This window comes from Ziziphus jujuba, chromosome 10 (assembly GCF_031755915.1).
Source record: "Ziziphus jujuba cultivar Dongzao chromosome 10, ASM3175591v1".
In the NCBI taxonomy this organism is placed as follows: domain Eukaryota; kingdom Viridiplantae; phylum Streptophyta; class Magnoliopsida; order Rosales; family Rhamnaceae; genus Ziziphus; species Ziziphus jujuba.
Window position 1 is genome coordinate 24,886,259 of NC_083388.1, and position 21,934 is coordinate 24,908,192.

Sequence of the window (21,934 nt, forward strand, 5' to 3'; positions counted from 1 at the left end):
GAACAATATATATAACTGAAAAATTCAATCAGTCCGTCTATGGTGTGGACGGTCCTCATGCGGACCACAGTATTGGTGACGGTTTTTCATAATATTGGTGACGATTTTCTAAGAAACTATCGTTAATACTATGAAAAACCGTCACTAATACTGCGGTCCTCATGCAAACTGTCCTCACCATAGAATTTCTGAAAATTCAATTAGAGCTTTTCCAACATCATTCTACTTATTTTATAAACCTGTAGTTTCTCTTTAGTTCATTCATTCCCTTCATCTATATAAGATTTATTTTAACCATTAATTGGTTGTTTTAGTTACAAGTTAAGTTTTATTACTTTGGCCCCCTTGTAGTGTAACACCCCGTCCCAAAGTACAACGGAAATTTGCCAACTTTGACCGAAGTTGACCGTTGACCGTTGACTTTGATCGTTGACCATTGACCGAAGGGGTCAAAAGTTGACTTTTTGACTTGGATGGAATTCTAAGTTGACTGAGGTACGGTTACAAAGTACACGTTGGCACGAGTTCGTAGACTAGTAGCATGTCAAAAACAGAGCTACGGTTTGAAAGTTATGAGCAAAACAAGTTGAGGTCCAAACTGTCCAAGGGATGCCGGAGTTGACTTTTTTATTCATGCAAAGTTGAGCTTTGACTCATGCATAGTTGTGAAGTACTCGTCGATACGAGTCTGTAGACTAGCGGCACGTCCGATTTGGACATGTGGGTTGAAAGTTATGGACCTGTAGAATTTTTCAAATACTGTATTATTTTAATATTATTTTTTTAAACGTGTAACAATGTGCCACGTGTGACTTAATAAATGTGACCATGTGTCACCATGTTGAGATGCCACATGTCAACCATGCTTAGTACCATATTATTTTATTATTGTTATTTTATATAATAATATTATTTAATTATTTTATTTTATTTTATTTTATTTCTTTTCTTTTTTCTTTTTTCTTTCTTTTTCTTTTCCCCCACCTGGAAAAAAGGGCCACGGGCCCCTTCCCCTTCTTCTTCTTCTTCTTCTTTCTTTCCTTCTTTCTTCCTTTCCACCGGCCATCTCTCTCTCTCTCTCTCCCGTGTTCATCTTTCTCCGGCCACCACAAGCCACACGCACCGGCCACCATCCAAGTCCACACACCGGAAAGCTCACCAGACAAATTTGGCTGCCGGCCGGCCGGTGACTCGCCCAGATCAGGCTGGTGAAGTTGGCGGCAGTGGGTTGAATTTTTCCGGCGATTCTCGTCGTTTCCGGCCAGTCCAGTTCAAATTGCCACCCCTTTCCCCCTATTTTGGGTCCTCTGAGTTCAATTATGGTCTCCAATCGTTTAAATTCGAAGTGGTTCGTGAGATACGAGGAGATCAAGACCGGCCGAAGCTTTCCGACCACCGCCGGTCGAATTGAGGTCAATGGAGGTCGGTAATGTGATCCTCATCTCACAAGCTTTCCATAGACATATAATTTGTCAATTTTGGTTAACGTTTGTGTTAGACCCCCCGGGTACCGTGTATTATTTACCCAAATAAAATATTAATTTATTTGACTGTGTGTGAATTGTGTTCTAGGAGCATGGGTGAGTCGTGGAATTGATCCCATGGAGGATCTTAGGTTAATTGTGTGCTCCAGGTGAGTGACCCACCTTTAAAAATTTATATAATAATATTATTTAATTATTTTATTTTATTTTATTTTATTTCTTTTCTTTTTTCTTTTTTCTTTCTTTTTCTTTTCCCCCACCTGGAAAAAAGGGCCACGGGCCCCTTCCCCTTCTTCTTCTTCTTCTTCTTTCTTTCCTTCTTTCTTCCTTTCCACCGGCCATCTCTCTCTCTCTCCCGTGTTCATCTTTCTCCGGCCACCACAAGCCACACGCACCGGCCACCATCCAAGACCACACACCGGAAAGCTCACCAGACAAATTTGGCTGCCGGCCGGCCGGTGACTCGCCCAGATCAGGCTGGTGAAGTTGGCGGCAGTGGGTTGAATTTTTCCGGCGATTCTCGTCGTTTCCGGCCAGTCCAGTTCAAATTGCCACCCCTTTCCTCCTATTTTGGGTCCTCTGAGTTCAATTATGGTCTCCAATCGTTTAAATTCGAAGTGGTTCGTGAGATACGAGGAGATCAAGACCGGCCGAAGCTTTCCGACCACCGCCGGTCAAATTGAGGTCAATGGAGGTCGGTAATGTGATCCTCATCTCACAAGCTTTCCATAGACATATAATTTGTCAATTTTGGTTAACGTTTGTGTTAGACCCCCCGGGTACCGTGTATTATTTACCCAAATAAAATATTAATTTATTTGACTGTGTGTGAATTGTGTTCTAGGAGCACGGGTGAGTCGTGGAATTGATCCCATGGAGGATCTTAGGTTAATTGTGTGCTCTAGGTGAGTGACCCACCTTTAAAAATATTTTGGGCAATTAATTATATTTAATTGGTGTTTAATTGATATTTGGAATTTTGCTCATGTGGTGCAATTTAATTATAATTTTGGAAAAATTATTATTTTATTGTGATTTAATTTTATTTATTACGCATGAACAAGGTATTTTCAGTAATAAATCATATGTGGTTTTAATATTATTTTGGGCATAATTGGTTTAAATATTTTAAGGAAATTATTTGTTTAATTGGTGGTTTAACTTTTATAATTATGCCCGCGGAATATTATTTGTTGGACATCGTGTTACGAGAAAAATTATTTTTATATTGTTATCGATGGTTTCGTACCGGGTATGTTAAAGGAAAATATGTGGGATGGTAAATTTGAAAACTTGTATATTTCCCACGGTGATTTTGGAAAATCGGTACGGTAATAATTAATTGAATAATTATTTTAGATGCACTCATACAGTATTGGTGTTCCGGTGTATATGTGGTTAGCGCGCAAGTTATTATGTCTCCCATGAGTTGCCATTGGACCGAGGGCAGACAAGTTTGATATTGGCCATAGCCGCTCCCCTTTTTGGCCGGGATGACGGTTTCAGCAGCGGTACTGTCAGGACGCCGAAGTGCCGTATGCAAGTTTCTCTCTTTAATCTCCCACCAGTAGGTGCTCGGGACGCTGGGTATCGGAGGGCATCACTGGTATATGGTGTGGTGTGTCAAGTATAAATTTTCGGATAGAAATTTCAAACCCCAAAGTGTTCAAAATTATTTATCATGCTTGAATTATTACATTTTATTTATATTTGGGTATTTATCTATTGTTTATTAAATTAATTGATCCCTTGGTTTTCAGGAAATACGAATATCGGGTTTTGTGAAAATGTTTTAAAAGGGGAACATTTCCAACAGAGTGAATGGTGAGGGTTTTGAGAGAAAATATTACTTCAATTGTTATTATTATTTATTTATTTAATTGTTGGTACTAATTAAATTCCTTCATTTGTTATATTATTGATATTCAAAGTGTTCAGTAGATAGGGTCACTCACTGAGATGATTAGCATCTCATATTTTTAAATTCCGTTCCACTAGGTCCAGGTTGGGAGACATTGATCGTCCGGGGCGAGCCCGATGTCCCAGTTCATTGCCGAAAGTCCAAGAAGTATTTCTTCCCTTTTTCCTCTCCATCTTGTATTACTTCTTTATCTGTCATCGTATTAATTTCATATTTATTTGTATAATGCTCTGTATACTATATTGGACATGTAGTTATTATTTGCACTGGGTTGTTGTTATTCTTTGAAGTGCTGTAAATTTGTGGAAACAAATTGTAGTAACGTGGGAGGAATAAGGGAATGTATATAGAAGTGTGTTTTCAACGCAGGAAATTTTGGTTAGTCCTACCCTTAGGGGAGGTGCTACCGGATTTTCCGTTGGAAGGTTCAGTGGTATTTCCCTGGGATCAGGGCTTGTCTAGGGTTCCGGTGAGGAATTTTGGACGGGTCCTGACATGTAGTCCCTTGTAAAAGTGCCATAATTTTCTTCAGCCAATTAACGCTGAGTTATATTTAAGTTGAAAATTATCACTGTTTTGCGTGATTTGATCAATTCAAGTATAGTCAACAAAGATTGTTTCATAATTTTGGTTATATTAAATAAAACATATTTATAAGCTCTCTTGATGGGCTGCAATTATAATATTAATCTCTTCAAATAAATTAATTACATGGTTAGAGCTTTACCTAAACAACCTAATCATATGGGCCGGAGATGTTTCTATTAATGCTAGATAAATAAATTTGAAATGAAAATTGGCATATATATATATATATATGTATATATGCAGCAAAATATATATATAATGAAAGTAGAATTTGACAAGTAATCAGAACAAATTTTTACTCTAAGAGGACCTGGGGCCATTCATGCTCTTTCTGGGTTGTCCTATAAAACTTTGATATTGACCCAACTATTCATATAAAATTTGAAGAAATGGGTATTAATTTCAATTACCAAGAATCAATCAAAATGACCAAATGCCATAGTGTAAACTGTAAAATTACATGTATAATTCTAGATAATCGTTTCATTCACATTGAATTATATAAAATGCCATAAATTATTGAATAAAAAATTTTGTTGTTACATTTTAATATTATCATATTTTTGTCACTGAAAGTAATTATATAGAGAAAGCTGAAATTCAGGGGCATAAATTGAAACATAGTTTTAAACTTATTCTATATGCCAAATTAATTTCTAGTAGTACTTCCCCCATGAATAGTCAAGCAGGGCCTTTATCTTTTTCTGGTGGATGGTTGATCGGAATAAATAGGAATACTATCAATATGAAACTACAACGGATCTACAACGGATCTAATAATCGAAAGCAAAGTGTAAAATACTCAACAACATCCATTTCTATAATTTTTCGTTACTACAGTAATTATGTGGTAATGTGAGCCCAAAAATCACTGACCATATATAATGTTAGTTAACGAAACTAACTTTGAAAATTCAAATAAAAAAATTCTCAATCTATTTGGTGGCGAAGTGTGTTTAGTTGGATTTGGCGAATCAGAAAGAAAAAAAAATAAAAAAGAGAAATCGTGACTTCATGATTAAGACATAATTAGAACAATATTATATATATAGTAATAGCCAAAACAATTATAGAAAAAGGCATCCATAGGTCGACCCTTCTACATTTATTCATAGATTATATTTTCATTACAATGACCGCAACACATAGCAAACCTTATTAAATGGAAAAGTACATAAGGATAGTGTATTAATCCATGGTTGCTTCATATTATATAATAAGGGTCTAATAATTATCTTCCCAGAACTGCTTCTGGAGATAGTCAATAATATTCTTATCAACTTGGAAAGCTTTGCTGAGAACATCAGGATTGATACGAGGGTCTGATCCAAAAACAGCGTTAGCAATAGTGATAACTCCTGGGTTTTGGCTGCCCAAAGCAGCAAAAGCAAGAGCATTGCAATCTCCCCTGTTGAACTGGAAATGAATGAGACCAACTGGGAACACGAACACGTCTCCTTTGTTGAGGATTTTAGTAAAGAGTTTCTTGCTTCCATCTGGTTGGTTGGATGTTACAAAACCAACCTCCAATGTTCCCTCTAAAACTGCTAGGATTTCGGTTGCTCGAGGATGAGTGTGCGGAGGGTTTAGACCATATGGTGCAAAGTCGATTCGAGCCAAGGATATACCCAAAGTGTTGAGTCCTGGTATCTTGTCGACATTGAATCCGGTTATAGCTGAGCCAACTTTTTTTTATATGTTTCCAACCACGTCGAACCCGTAAGTGAAGAAATCGTCAGCATTGACGTCCTTGGGGTCCTTGCAGAACTTTCCATTCACAAACACTGCAGCAAATAAATTTCGTAATTATAGTATCATCAAACACATTTCAACAAGTACCATGTAATAGAAATTTAAATGCATGTATATTAATATAAAATTGTATACGTTCAACCACCGGTCTCGGTGTCGTTTAAGGCCACACAGAAGTCCTGAACTGGGTCGGGGTCAGAAGCAGAGGCAAAGGAGGAGGCCAAAGCCAAGATGACTAAAGACAAAAGGAGATAAGCACCTTGCATTCTAGAGAAACTTATCTAAAACTCGTAGTTTTAAGTTTTTGGTAGTACAATGCGAATTAAGGGATGAGAAATCTTTGTGGAAAACATGGATATTTATAGAGGGGAAATCAGTAAACTAGTCTTTGCATTCATTAAAGCAGATAGGAGACTTGAAAAATCTCTATCCAATGGTTATCAATTTAGTCTCTTAAATCAAGTTAAGGTAGAACAATTCTTCAACCACTACATACATGTACATATAATTACTCTTTTTTTTTTTAATTAATTTCTCTTGACCCTATGCTTCCGCATTCAAATTCTTGCTTTGACGTATAGAAATGATCATCTTTCTTTCTTGCACTTACCTTACCTTTGCCTTTTGATTTATATTTGTAGTCATTTGGTTACTTTAACTAGGAGTTGAATCTTATTGGGCTACGGGCTACCTCAGCGCCATGCATATCCAGTACTGTATAAGGTTTGGACTAAATATTTATGTAACATTATTGCTATGCGCGGCTTCGATTAATTCAGTTGAACAAATACCTTTTTTTTTTTTGGTGTTTGGAAATCATATATAAATCTAAATATTTAAGCTATAATTGCTGGGAAATTAGGCATTGATAAGTATTGATTGAAGCAAATTGTCTTAGATTGATTAATTAATTGGACCTTATCACTCATTAACAAAATTATAACCAAAAATAAAACTACAAACACTCATCAACAATACAATATTTTGGTGTTTGCTGACTGATTTTTTTTAACGGTTCTTATTCGTAGCTATTCATCCCTACTGAAACCATTGCTAATGCGGCAATTATTTATTTAATGGGTGACATTAATTATTATTATTATTATTATTATTATGAAGTGAAAATCTTTTATGGGAAAATAAATCCTTCAGAGGTGGCCAATAAAATTGTTACGTGATAGACGTAAATCACACTTGTGTTCAGTGATAAATAACATTTTTCTTTTTTTCTTTTTTTTTTTGAAGAAAATTTGTGTTTCCCCTCCTTTTTCATATTAATTAATTAGCGTATATAATATGATTTAATTATTCTAGCATCTTCATTTTTAAAATTTGGCATTGTATGAGTTCTCCAATGGTACATATAAATGTGAATGTTAAACTTTAATATTGCACTCCAGTAACAAATGATAAAAAATGATAATGAAAAATTATAAATTTTATCAAACGGTGATGAGATCCATTTTTTACCAACAAAAAATAAAATAATAATACAAAGGTTATGGGATCCACTTACTTTATTATTGTGGGATCCAATGCTAAATTTGGTATTTAAAATTGCACCTTACATGTCAGGACTCGTCCAAGATCCCTCACTAGAACCCTAGACAAGCCTTGATTCCAGGAAAATCCTACCGAACCTTCCAATGGAAAATTCGGCAAAACCTCCCCTAAGGGTTGAACTTACCACAAATTCCCTACACTAAAAACACATTTCTATATAAATACCGCCTTATTCCTCCACTTTACTACAATTTAATTCCACAATAAACAGCACTTTCATAAATTAAATAGGGAACTAATGCAGTATTTAATAAAATATATCCAATACAGTATACAGAGCATCATAGGGTACAATTAAGTATGGAAGTTATACAATAAAGGATGGAAAGAAATATTATAATAGAAATAAATGAAAAGAAAGAGAACTCCTCGAAATACGACAGCAACGAAGGTCAAGCTCGCTCCGGACGAATGTCTACCAATCCTTGTACCTAGGGAAACGGATTTAAAAAATATGAGATGCTAATCATCTCAGTGAGTGACCCTATCTACTGTACAATTATAATAGTATTGATAATCATAGTTCACTTGATTAATTAATAATAAATAAGTAATTAAATACTAATTAATTGAAAATAATATTTTCTCTCAAAACCCTCATCATTCACTCCGTTGGAAAGGTTCCCTTTTTAAAACATTTTCGTAAAACCCCATTTTTTATGCCCCAAAAATCAAGGAATAATTAATTTAATAAATCATTAAATAATCCAAATACGAATAAAATATAATAAAATAAATTTAGAATACTTGCATTAAAGAAATATAACATAAAAGTGAAATTCAATATATAATTCATAAAATTTGATTTAATAAACTAAAATAAACAGTGTTAAAAATATAATTTAAATAATTACAAACAATCATGTAAAATAAATGGTAAAAATATATTATAAAATTCATTTTGAAATATTCAATCAATCTATATAATAAAAATATACCAAGATACATTTTAAAAACATTAATTTAAAATAAGTGACATAAAATATGAATAAATACATTTTAGAAAATACTAATTGGAAATAGGTAAATAAACAAATTAAATACATTTAATTTAAATACGGCTTTAAAACTTTAGGATTTCAAATTTATATCAGAAAAATAATACTTGACCCATCACACTATATACCAGTGATGTCCTACGATACCCAGCGTCCTGAGCACCGTCCAGTGGGAGGTTAAAGAGAGAAATTTGCATAAGGTCACTTCGGCATACCTACAACACCGCTGCTTAAACCGTCAACCTGGCCATGGAGGGGGGTGGCTTATGGCCAATATCAAACTTGCCTGCCATCGGTCCGATAGCAACTCACGGGAAACATTATAACTTGCACGCTCATCCATATACACAGTACAGAACACCAGCACTGTATGAGTGCGTCTAACAAATAACCATATTGTTTTAAAAATAACAATTTTTCCAAAACTCACCGTGGGAATCATACCATTTTTCAAATTCATAATCCCACATTTTTCTTTAATATCACCAGCATAAATCCATCGATAATATATAATTTTTTCCATACCATAAAATCCACCATATAATATTTTAAGTGCAAAAATATATATTTTGAAAGCACCATAACTTAAACCAATATTTTTCTTGAAATCTTTAAAATCAAATCATGCCAAAAATATTATTAAAACGACATGAAATTCATATATTCTTAAAATAATGTAAACGCATTTGTTATGCATTATAAAATCAACATCAAACTCAACAATAATTAATTAAAAACCTTAAACCATAATTCCTTCAAAATCCCAAATACATTTTTGGCAACAACACATATATTAAAACCATCATAAATAGGCATTGTAAACTTAAATGAAAATTTCTTCAAATATTAAAATTCACATGAAAGCATTTCTAATTACACAATATTCCAACAATAAAATTTAACATTTATTAACAAAATCCCATATCTATAAAATCCTTGAAATCAAAATATTTTTTGATGCACAAATAATTATAATTCATTCAATTTTGGCATCAAAATTCCAAATATAAATTTACTAAATATTCAACACATAAAACATATTCTTCAAATAACCAATTAACACAAAATATATATATATATTTTAACATCCCAAAGTAATTTTGAAGGTGGGTCACTCACCTTAAGCACGTGTATTAATCGAGATCTTCTGAAGGATCAACTCCACTACCCACACGTGCATCTAAAATATCCACAATACACAAAACTAATTATTTTAATATTTTAATCGGTAACTCCCAAATGGGTATCCGGGGAGCTAATACAAACGACAACCAAAATTTACGAGTGATATACCAAATCGAAGCTTGTGAAACAAAGAATATGAATCTGGTCTTACTTTTCAGAGATCGAACCCGAGGTGGCCGGAATCTCATCGGAAAGGTGTCGGGTTTTGTATCCTCGGATCTCACAAACTGCCGTGACTTGGAGGAAACCGACCTCAGATCTGGGTTCAGGGGGTCAGAATTAGTGGGAAAGGATGGGCGGTGCAATTGGAAACTCGTCGGAAAGTCGATTTCCCGATGAGCCGCCGTGGTCACCGGAACTCCGTCATTGCCGGTGGCTCGTCCGATAGCCACTGGTCATGATTTTTGGAGGAAATGTAGATCGGAGGATGGGCAAATGGATGGGACCAGCGGTGATGCAAACGGAGGCCGGATCGAAGAGAAATCTGGGTTTGAAGCAATCGGCACCGCCGCCGAAAAAAAGTCTCGATCTGGGTGCATCGGATGTCGGTTGGCTGTGATTTTTGGCTGGCCGGCTGGTTTTCAGGTGGGTGTCAAGGTGGGGTGGCGTATTTACTGTTCTGGTGGTCGAAAATGGGTGAACGGCGGTTGACCGATGGTGGTCTTTTCTCTCTCCCTCCTGCCCCCTCTCTCTATCTCTCTTTCTCTCTGGTCGCACGGCTCACACACTGTTTGAGCCAATAAGAAGCCATCCCTTGGGTGCCACTATGTACTCATGGGAAAGGATGAGGGCTTGACAAGTGGCGCACATTTTTCACAATAACACCATTTAATTAAAAATAATATAAAATAATACTGTATCAGAAAAACTTTACAAGTCCATAACTTTTTAATCGGGTGTCCAAATTAGGCGTGCCACTAGTTTATAGACTCATATTGACGATTAATTTACAACCATGCAAGAGTCAAATCAAAATTCCACATAGATAAAAAGTCAAACTTGACACCTTTGGATATATTGGACCGCAACTTGCCTTGCACATAACTTTCAAACGGTAGCTCTGATTTTGATGTGCTACTAGTCTACGAACTTGAAATGATACGTACTTTGAAATGGTGCCCTGATCAACGTAAAATTCCATCCAGAACAAAAAGTCAAAATTTTGACCATCTCAGTCAACGATCAACCTCGATCAATGTGCAAAAATTTCGATGTACTTTGGGATGGGGTGTTACATTGCATTTTGGAGAAACTTGTCTAAAACTTGTATGCAACATCCCGTCCCAAAGTACGTCAGAATTGTTGCACTTTGATTGAGTTTGACCGTTGACCAAGGGGTCAAAATGTTGACTTTTTGTTCTGGATGGAATTTTACATTGATGAAGGCACCATTTCAAAGTAGGTATTTTCCTGAGTTTGTAGACTAGTAGCACGTTGAAATCGGAGCTACCGTTTGAAAGTTATGAGTAAAACAAGTTGAGGTCCAAATTGTCCAAGGGGTGCCGGAGTTGACTTTTTGTTCGTGCAAAGTTGAGCTTTAACTCATATATGGTTGTGAAGTACTCATCAATACAAGTTCATAAACTAGTGGCACGCTCAATTTGGACATGTGGTTTGAAAGTTACGAACCTGTGAGGTTTTTTCGAGACAGCATTTACTATTCATGGATCTGTATGTGTGTGAACAATGATACCATGTGTCATAAAAATTGGACCCACCTGTGAGTGCACAATGGCACCCATGGGCATTTTGACTGGTTGAGAAGGGGAGGGAGGAGAGAGAAGGAGAAGGAGAAGAGAGAAAGAGAGAGAAAAAGGGGAAGGACCGGCCAGCCCCCGTTCACCCATTTCCGGCCACCAGAATAGTACACCCACAACCCCACCTTGATGCCCACCTGAAAACCAGCCTGTCAGCCAAAAATCACGGCCAACCGACCACCGACGCGCCCGGATCGAGACTTTTTCGGGCAGCGGCTCCGATTGCTTCAAACCCAGATTTCTCCCTGATCCGGCCTCTGTTTGCCTCACCGCCGGTCCCATTCATTCACCCATCCTCCGATCTGCATTTCCTCCAAAAATCACGACCAGTGGCCACCGGATGCGCCGCCGGAGGTGATGGGTTCCGGTGAACACGGCGGCTCGTCGGGAAATCAACTTTCCGACGAGTTTCCAGTTGCACCGCCCATCCTTTTCCACTAGTTTTGACCCCTCGAACCCAGATTTGAGGTCTGTTTCCTCCAACTCGCGGCGGTTTATGAGATCCGAGGATCCAAAACTCGACACCTTTCTGACAAGATTCTGGCCACCTCGGGTTTGATCTCCGGAAAGTGAGACCAGATTCGTAATCCTTGTTTCACAAGCTTCAATTTAGTATATTACTCGTAAATTTTGGTTGTCGTTTGTGGTCGCTACCCGGGTACCCATTTGGGAGTTATCCGATTAAAATATTAAAATAATTAGTTTTGCGTATTGTGGATATTTTAGGTGCACGTGTGGGTAGTAGATTTGATCCTGTAGAGGATCTTGATTGATACACATGCTTGAGGTGAGTGACCCACCTTCAAAATTATTTTGGAATGTTAAAATATATATATTTTGTGTTAATTGGCTATTTGAAGAATATGTTTTATGTGTTGAATTTATTATGCGCGAGCAAGGTGTTTTCATGTAATTAATTGTATTTGGATTTTAATATTATTTTTGGGCATGTTCGATTTTAAATATTTCAAGAAAAATATTGGTTTAAGTTTAGTGCTTTCAAATTATATAATTATGCCCTTGAAATATTATTTGATTGATTTTATGATTTGGGGAAAAGTTATTTGTATAATATTATTGGTGGATTTATACCGGAGATATTAAAGAAATAATGTGGGATTGTGAATTTGAAAAATTGTATGATTCCCACGGTGAGTTTTGGAAAAATTATTATTTTTTAAATAATATGGTTATTTATTTTAGACGCACTCATACAGTACTGGTATTCTGTATTGTGTATGTGGATGACCGCGCAAGTTATAATGTCTCCTGTGAGTTGCCATCGGACCGAAGGCAGGCAAGTTTGATATTGGCCATAAGCCGCCCTCCTCCATGGCTGGGTTGACGGTTTAAGCAGTAGCGCTGTTGGGACGCCGAAGCGACCGTATGCAAGTTTCTCTCATTAACCTCCCATCGGACAGTGCTCGGGACGCTGTGTAACAGCCCAGTACCACCCGCATCAAGATGTTGTCCTCTTTGGTCCAGGGTTCACTCCCTCTCTACGCCCTGGCCTCAAGGTTTTGTCAAAACACATATTGAAGGGAGAGGTATCTACAGCCTTATAAAGACCGCTTCGTGCCCCTCTCCAACCGATGTGGGATGTTACAATCCTCCCCCCTTGGGGCTCAACGTCCTCGATGGCACATCGATCCGGGTCCGGCTCTGATACCACTGTAACAGCCCAGTACCACCCGCATTAAGATATTGTCCTCTTTGGCCCAGGGTTCACTCCCTCTCTCCCCCCAGCCTTAAAGTTTTGTCAAAACGCGTCTTGAAGGGAGAGGTATCCACAGCCTTATAAAGACCGTTTCGTGCCCTTCTCCAACCGATGTGGGATGTTACACGCTGGGTATCATAAGACATCACTGGTATATAGTGTGGTGCGTCAAATATTATTTTTCTGATATAAATTTCAAATCCTAAAGTTTTAAAATCGTATTTAAATTAAATGTATTTAATTTGTTTTATCACCTATTTTCAATTAGTATTTTTCTAAAATGTATTCATTCATATTTTATGTCACTTATTTTAAATTAATGTTTTTAAAATGTATCTTGCCATATTTATATTATTTAGATTGATTGAATATTTCAAAATGAATTTTATAATATATTTTTACCATTTATTTTACATGATTGTTTGTAATTATTCAAATTATATTTTTGACACTGTTTATTTTAGTTTATTAAATCAAATGTTATAAATTATGTATTGAATTTCACTTTTATGTTATATTTCTTTAATGCAAGAATTCTAAATTTATTTTATTATATTTTATTCGTATTTGGATTATTTAAATTTTTATTAAATTAATTATTCCTTGATTTTTGGGGCATAAAATATTGGATTTTGCGAAAATGTTTTAAAAGGGGAACCTTTCCAACGGAGTGAATGGTGAGGGTTTTGAGAGAAAATATTATTTTCAATTAATTATTAATTATTTACTTATTTATTCTTAATTATTCAAGTGTACTATGACTATCATTGCTATTATAATTGTATATTAGATAGGGTCACTCACTGAGATAATTAGCATCTCATATTTGTAAATCTGTTCCTCTAGGTACAAACATTGATAAACGTTCATCCGAAGTGAGCTTGATCTTCGTTACTGTCGTATTTCAAGAAATTATCTTTCTTTTCATTTATTTCTATTGTAATATTTCTTTCCATCCTTTGTTGTGTAACTTTCATACTTAATTGTACCCTATGATGCTCTGTACACTGTATTGGATATATTTTATTAAATACTGCATTAGTTCCCTGTTTAATTTATGGAAGTGCTGTTTATTGTGGAATTAAATTGTAGTAAAGTGGAGGAATAAAGCGGTATATATATAGAAGTGTGTTTTCAGTGCAAGGAATTTGTGGTAAATCCAACCCTTAGGGGAGGTTATGCCGGATTTTCCATTGGAAGGTCCGGTAGAGTTTCTCTGGGATTAGGGCTTGTCTAGGGTTCCGGTGATGGATCTTGGACGGGTCCTGACATTGTAGTTTTAAGTTTTTGGTAGTACAATGCTAATTGAGGGATGAGAAATCCTAGTGGAAAACATGGCTATTTACAGAGGCGAAATCAGTAAATTAGTCTTTGCATCCATTAAAGCTATGAGATCCCACATCGATTGAAAAGGGGAACGAAGCACTCCATATAAGTGGGTGTGGATACCTTTCCCTTGAGAGACCTTTTAAAACCTTGAGGGCTGGGTTGTAGGAGAATTCCCCAGGTCCAAAGAGGATAATATCTCATGCGGGTGGTCTGAGCTGTCACAGATGGTATCAGAGCCAGTACCCGGATTGGTGTGCCAGCGAGGACGCGGGGCTCCAAGGGGGGAGGATTGTGAGATTTCACATTGGTTGAAAAGGGGAACAAAGCACTCCATATAAGTGGGTGTGGATACCTTTCCCTTGAGAGTCCTTTTAAAACCTTGAGGGCTGAGGTATAAGAGGATTCCTCAGGTCCAAAGAGGACAATATCTCATGCGGGTGGTTTGGGCTGTCACAGATGGTATTAGAGTTAGTACCTGGATCGGCGTGCTAGCGAGGACGCTGGGCCCCAAGAGGGGAGGATTGTGAGATCCCACATCGGTTGGAAAGGGGAACGAAGCACTCCATATAAGTGGGTGTGGATACCTTTCTCTTAAGAGGCCTTTTAAAACCTTGAGGGTTGGGTTGTAAGAGGATTTTCCAGACCCAAAGAGGACAATATCTCATGCGGATGGTTTGGGCTGTCACAAAAGTTGATAGGAAAATTGAAAAATCTCCACTCAATGGCTATCAATTTAGTATTAATCAGTTAAGGTAGAACCATTCTTCAACCGCTACATGCATACAGGTACACTTTTTTTTTTTTTCTTTTGTAAATTGATTTTCTCATGACCTTATGCTTTTAGCATTAAAAATTTTTCCTTTGCCATATAGAAATGATCCTCTTTCCTTCTTACACGTAACTTACCTTTTCCTTTAGATTTATATTTGTAGTCATTAATTTGGTTACTTTAACTAGAAGCTGAATCTTATTGAGCTACGGGCTATCTCAGCGCCATGCATTTTCAGCACTGTATATGGTTTGGACTAAATATTTATGCAATATTATTGCTATGGGCTCCTTTAATTAATTCAGCTGAACAAATACTTAACTTTATTTGGTGGTTCGAAATCATATATAATTTAATCTAAATATTTAAGCTGTAATTGCTGGGAAATTACGCAATTGATAAATCTTGATTCAAGTAAATTGTCTTAGATTGATTACTTGATCACATGGTTAATTAGACCTTATAACCCGTTAACAAAATCATAATAAAATAAAACTAAAAGCACTCATCAACAATACAATATTTTGGTTCCTGCGGATTGCTTCCCCCCCCCCCCCCCCCCCCCCCCCGTTCTTAATCGTAGCTATTCATGCCTAGTGAAACCGTGGCTAATGTGGCAATTTTTAATTTGTTACATTTATTATTATTATTATTATTAAATAAAAACATGTTATGGAAAAATATATCTTTTAGAGGTAGCCAATTAAATTGTTACTGTTATATATGCAAATCCCACTTGTGCTTCATAAATAGTAATAAATAGCATTTTTCTAGATATTGTTGTATTATTTTTAAAGAAAATTTGTGTTTGCCCTTCTTTTGCATATCAATTAATTAGCTTGTATAATATAATTTAATTATTCACTTCATTTCTAATTTATAAATGTCATTATTAGAGTTTTAGCATTGCATTTTAATAACAAGTAATTTGAAATTATAAATTTTATTAAATGATAATAGGATCTAGTTTATATTAACAAAAGAAAAAAGTAATATTTAACTCAATAAAAGGTTATGGGACCCACTTACTCTATTGTTGTGGGATCCAATGCCAAATATAGTGTTTGAACTTGGCATTGCCAACATTTTTGCTCCCCATTGGAGATACAGATAGAGAAGCAATAATATATTTTAGCAATGGCATTGCCCAAAACGGCATATAATTGGAGACACTTTTAGATTTTGAAGCTTGTAGAAAATTACAAATAAATAATTGTACTCATTGTTTCATATAAGTTTTTCTATAACGACATTTGATTTTTGTGTTACAATCCATGCACTAGATATGAAGGGTGAAGAGAATATTCTTTGGAGTATTTTTTTTAGTTAATATATATAATAATTCCTAAATTAAAATAATTTTATTTGTATGCTCTTCACATCCATACTTATGAGGTCATGGGTTATTCATTAGAATTAAAAGAGAAGCTTATTATCTGCTTCAGGTAATATCTTTATGAATAAGAATTACTATTGCGACAACTCTTTTCAATATTGCATGTACGTAATTTCTATCTTGCGTATTAATCAATACGTTAGAATTTGGAGGACTGGCTATCACCAAATAATGTAGACTGTATCTATGAGAGTACAAAATTTTCTTATGGTGGAATTTAATTTAGCATTCATTTCTATTGACAAAGTCTCTTAAATAATTATCACTAAATATTCTGGTACGAAATTAATATTAAAGTAATTACCAAATTAAAATCATGAATAGTAATTCCAATAAAGATGACATTCATCAATCACACCCCAAAATGATTATATGATCACGTCTTGGTAGTGTCAGACATTGTTGGATTTCTTTCCCTTTTAACTCATCTCTAGTCACGTCTAGTACATTATATTTGGAAAAGATTAAGGGATTTTGTAACACTCCGTCTCGAACAACATCGGAATTTTCTTCACGTTGATCGAGGTTGATCGGGTTTGATCGCCTTTAATCGAGAGGGGTCAAAATTTAACTTTTTGATCCGAATGAAGTTTCTCTTTGACCGGGATATCATTGTAAAGTATGTATTGACCCAAGTCCATAGACTAGTAGCACGTAAAAAATGGAACTACAATTTGAAAGTTATGGGTAAAACATGTTGAGGTTCGAACTTGCCAAGGGGTGCCGGAGTTGACTTTTTGTTCGTGCAAAATTGAGCTTTGACTCAAGCACGGTTGTGAAGTACTTGTTGATACGAGTTCATAGACTAGTGGCACACCCAAAATGAATATGTGATTTACAAGTTACGGATCTGCAAAGTTTTTTTAATACTATATATTTTTATATTATTATATATATATATATATATATATTTATTTTTATTTTCTTTTTCTTTTTTTTTTCCTTTTCCCCCCAAGTGGGAAAATGCCCGTACGGGCTTATTCTTCCTTTCTTCTTCTTCTTCTTCTCCTTCTCTCTTCATTTCTCCTTCCCGTTAATCTCTCTCTCTCCCTGCTGCATCTCTTTCGGTCACCGCACGGCTACATGCGTTAGACAGTGTGGTGGCCCACGGATGGACCAGTCCGGGTGTTGAGTCACTGGCCGGTGGACGCGTTGGGATCGACGCCCAAAGCCGGTGGTAGGTGAGGTGGTGGTTGTCCGATTTTTCGACGGCCACCAATCCCATGGTTGGTCCTTCCTCCTGGATTTCAACCCCTGGTTACGAAAATAACCTCCATTTACCCAAATTTTGAGCCGTTTGTGAGATAGAAGAGGAGGAAATTCGGCCGAAACCTTTCGTCCACTTTCCGGCCACCTTCGGTCGAGTTGAGTCCAACAGAGATTGATAATGTATTCGTCGTCCCCTTAGCTTTCCGTTGATACCTTATTTGTAAATTTTGAATATCGTTTTGTTAGCTCCCCCGGGTACCGGGTACTATTTACCCGAATAAACTATTAATTTATTTGATCCTGTGTAATATTGTTATTCTAGAAGCACGTGTAAGTTGTAGAATTGATCCTATGGAGGATTTTGATTTGATTGCGTGCTCGAGGTGAGTGACCCACCTTCAAACTTAATTTTGGGTGTTTGATTATATGTATTTTGTGATAATTGATTATTTGAAAATGTGATATTTTATGTGTTAATTGTTTAGCAAAATTTTATTTGAAATTTTGATGGCACAATTTGAATAAATTGAAATGTATATGTGCATTAAAGCATATTTTGATTTTGATAAATTAAAGAAATTCATTTTATGAAAATTTGATATTTAAGAAATTATGATTTTAACATTTTTGATTTATTGTTGAAATTATTGTGAGTTTATTTCAAGCAATAAAAATGCATTTATATGGATTTATGAATTTTGGAATTTTTATGTGATTTAATTATATTATGAATTTTGAGGAATTGAAGGAATATTTATTTTAAATTATTGTTAATTTCATTGATGGATTTGAAATTGATGGAATTTGTGCGATGGATTTATGACGATGATTTATAAAGCAGTTGTGGAAAATTTATGGGTTTATTGGATGGAATAAACCCAATGGTACTTATGAAATTTTTGAGATTTTGAAAATGTATGAATTTTATGATTTTTAGATGTATCATACACGTACTGGTGTTTTGTATATATGGATATGATTAGCGCGCAAGTGGATGTGGTTAGTGCACAGGTGGGTGTGAGTAGTGCACAGGTGATTTATGGGGTTGTCCTGTGGTTGCCATCGGGAGAGTGTAGGCTGCCCCTCCATGGTCAGGACGCCTGTTTCTAGCGGTGCGGTGGAATGCCATGCGATCCAATGCCTGTTTCTCTCTTTAACCTTTTGTCGGGCGGTGCTTGGGACACTGGGTACCGCTGGTGCTACTGGTATATTGTCAAGACCCGTCCAAGATTCCTCCCCGGAACCCTATAAACATCCCCTTATTCCTCCCACGTTACTACAAATTGATTCCACAAGTTTACAGCACTTCAAAGAATAACAGCAACTCAGTGCATAAATAATGACTACATGTCCAATACAGTATACAGAGCATTATACAAATAAATGTGGAATTAATAAAATGACAGATAAGGAAGCAATACAAGATAGAGAGGAAAAATGGAAGAAATACTTCTTGGACTTTCGGCAACGAACTGAGACGTTAGGCTCGCCCCGGACAATCAACGTCTCCCAACCTGGACCTAGGGGAACGGAATTTAAAAACGTGAGATGCTAATCATCTCAGTGAGTAACCCTATCTACTGTACATATTTAATATTAATAATATAACAAATAACAGAATTTCATTAATACCAACAATTAAATAAATAAATAAAAATAAACAATTGAAGTAATACTTTCTCTCAAAACCCTCACTATTCACTCCGTTGGAAATGTTCCCCTTTTAAAACATTTTCACAAAACCCGATGTTCGTACTTCCCGAAAACCAAGGGATCAATTAATTTAATAAACAATAAATAAATACCCCAAATATAAATAAAATATAATAAGATATAATAAATAAATTTTGAATACTTTGGGGTTTGAAATTTCTATCCGAAAATATTTGTACTTGACGCACCACACCATATACCAGTGATGCCCTCCGATACTCAGCGTCCCGAGCACCGACTGGCGGGGAGATTAAAGAGAGAAACTTGCAAACGGCACTTCGGCGTCCCGACAGTACCGCTGCTGAAATCGTCATCCCTGCCAAGGAGGGGGGCGGCTATGTCAGGACCCGTCCAGAATTCCTTCCCCGGAACCTTAGACAAGCCCTGATCCCAGGGAAACCCTACCGAACCCTCCAACGGAAAATCCGGCAGAGCCTCCACTAAGGGATCTTACCACAAATTACCTGCACTGAAAACACACTTCTAAAAACATCCCCTTATTCCTCCCACAATACTACAAATTGATTCCACAAATTTCAGCACTTCAAATAACCACAGCAGCAACCCAGTGCATAAATAATAACCACACGTCCAATATAGTATACAGAGCATTATACAACAAATGTGGAATTTATAAAATGACAGATAAAAAGCGATACAGGATAGAGAGGAAAAAGGGAAGAAAAACTTCTCGAACCTTCGGCAACGAACTGAGACGTTGGGCTCGCCCCGGACAATCAACGTCTCCAACCTGGACCTAGGGGAACGGAATTTAAGAGTGTGAGATGCTAATCATCTCAGTGAGTGACCCTAACTATTGAACACCTTTAATAATAATAATATAAAAATAAAGGAATTTAATTAACCAGTACCAAACAATTAAATAAATAAATAAATAAACATTTGAAGTAATAATTTCTCTCAAAACCCTCACTATTCACTCTGTTGGAAATGTTCCCCTTTTAAAACATTTTCACAAAACCCGATGTACATATTCCCCGAAAACCAAGGGACCAAATAATTTAATAAACAACAATTAAATAAATAAATACCCCAAATATAAATAAACTGCAATAAATTATAATAAATAAATTTAGAACATCTTTGGGGTTTAAAACATTATTTGCAATTTACACCGACGCACCACACCATATACCGGTGATGCCCTCCGATACCCAGCGTCCCGAGCACCGACTGGCGGGGGGTTAAAAAGAGAAACCTGCAACGGTCACTTCGGCGTCCAGACAGTACCGTTGCTAAAACCATCACCCGGCCAAGGAGGGGGGCGGCTGTGGCCAATAACAAACTTGCCTGCCCACGGTCCAATGGCAACTCACGGGTGAAGTAATAACCACGCGCTAAACCACATAATAACTGCGCGCTACCACGTGTCCATACACCATACACCAGAACACCAATACTGTATGAGTGCGTCTAAAAATAAACATTATTAACCAACCGTACCATTTTTTTTTCCAAAATCACCGTGGGAAATACATTAAATTGTCACACTTACCATCCCACTAATTTTTATTTAACAAACCGATATGAAACATTGATAACCAACAGACCACAAATTCCTCGAAGTACGAGATGCAACTATAAAAATACCGCGGGCATAATTTATAAAATTTAAACAAATATTTTCGTAAAATATTTAACCCAATTATGCCCGGAAAATCAAATTTTAAACCACGTGCAAATACTACCAAAATACACCTTGCTCATGCATAATAAATTAAGCCACAATATAATTCATAATTAAATCACACCACATGAGCATAATTTAAATATCAATTTAAATACCAATTAAACATAATTAATTGCCCAAAAATGATATAAAATCCAGACACAATCAATTACTGAAAATACTTGCTCATGTGTAATAAATACCATTTAATCACAATAAAATAATAATCGGAAATTTCCTAATGACCCCAAAATTTCATTTAGCACCAACGGGTAAATATATATATAAAATAATATTTTTTCCGATTATATTTAAAATACGCCACATGAGCACAATTTTACAGATATCAAATTAATACTACATAAATACAATTAATTACCCCAAAAATATTTTTAAAGGTGGGTCACTCACCTGGAGCAAGCAATTAAACCACGATCCACTATGGGATCAATTCCACGACTCACCAGTGCTCCTAGAACAAAATTCACAGACAGTCAAATAAATTAATATTTTATTCGGATAAATAATACTCGGTACCCGGGGGGTCAAACACAAACGTTAACCAAAATTGACAAATTATATACCGAATCGAAGCTTGAGTGACGAGGATTACCAATCCGGTCTCCATCGACCCCAATTCCGCCGGAGGTGGCCGGAATTTGGTCGGGAAGCTTCGGTCGGTTTTAAACTTGAGGGATCTTTCAAACGGTGGGGATTTTGGGCAAACTAACCCCGGAAATGGACTCAAAGGGGTCGAAAATCGCCAGAAAAATTTCACCTCGCCGCCGCGACCTCGCCGGCCCGATCTGGGCGCGTCCGGCGGCGGCTGGCCGGGAGATTTAGTGACTGAGTTCGTGAGGTGG

At 36.3% G+C, this 21,934-nt stretch overlaps 1 pseudogene; it reads right to left on the reverse strand.

Moving 5' to 3' along the window:
* Window positions 1-5,217: 5,217 nt before the first annotated feature.
* Window positions 5,218-6,011, reverse strand: LOC107435884 (germin-like protein subfamily 1 member 7; annotated as a pseudogene).
* Between the last annotated feature and the right edge of the window lie 15,923 nt (window positions 6,012-21,934).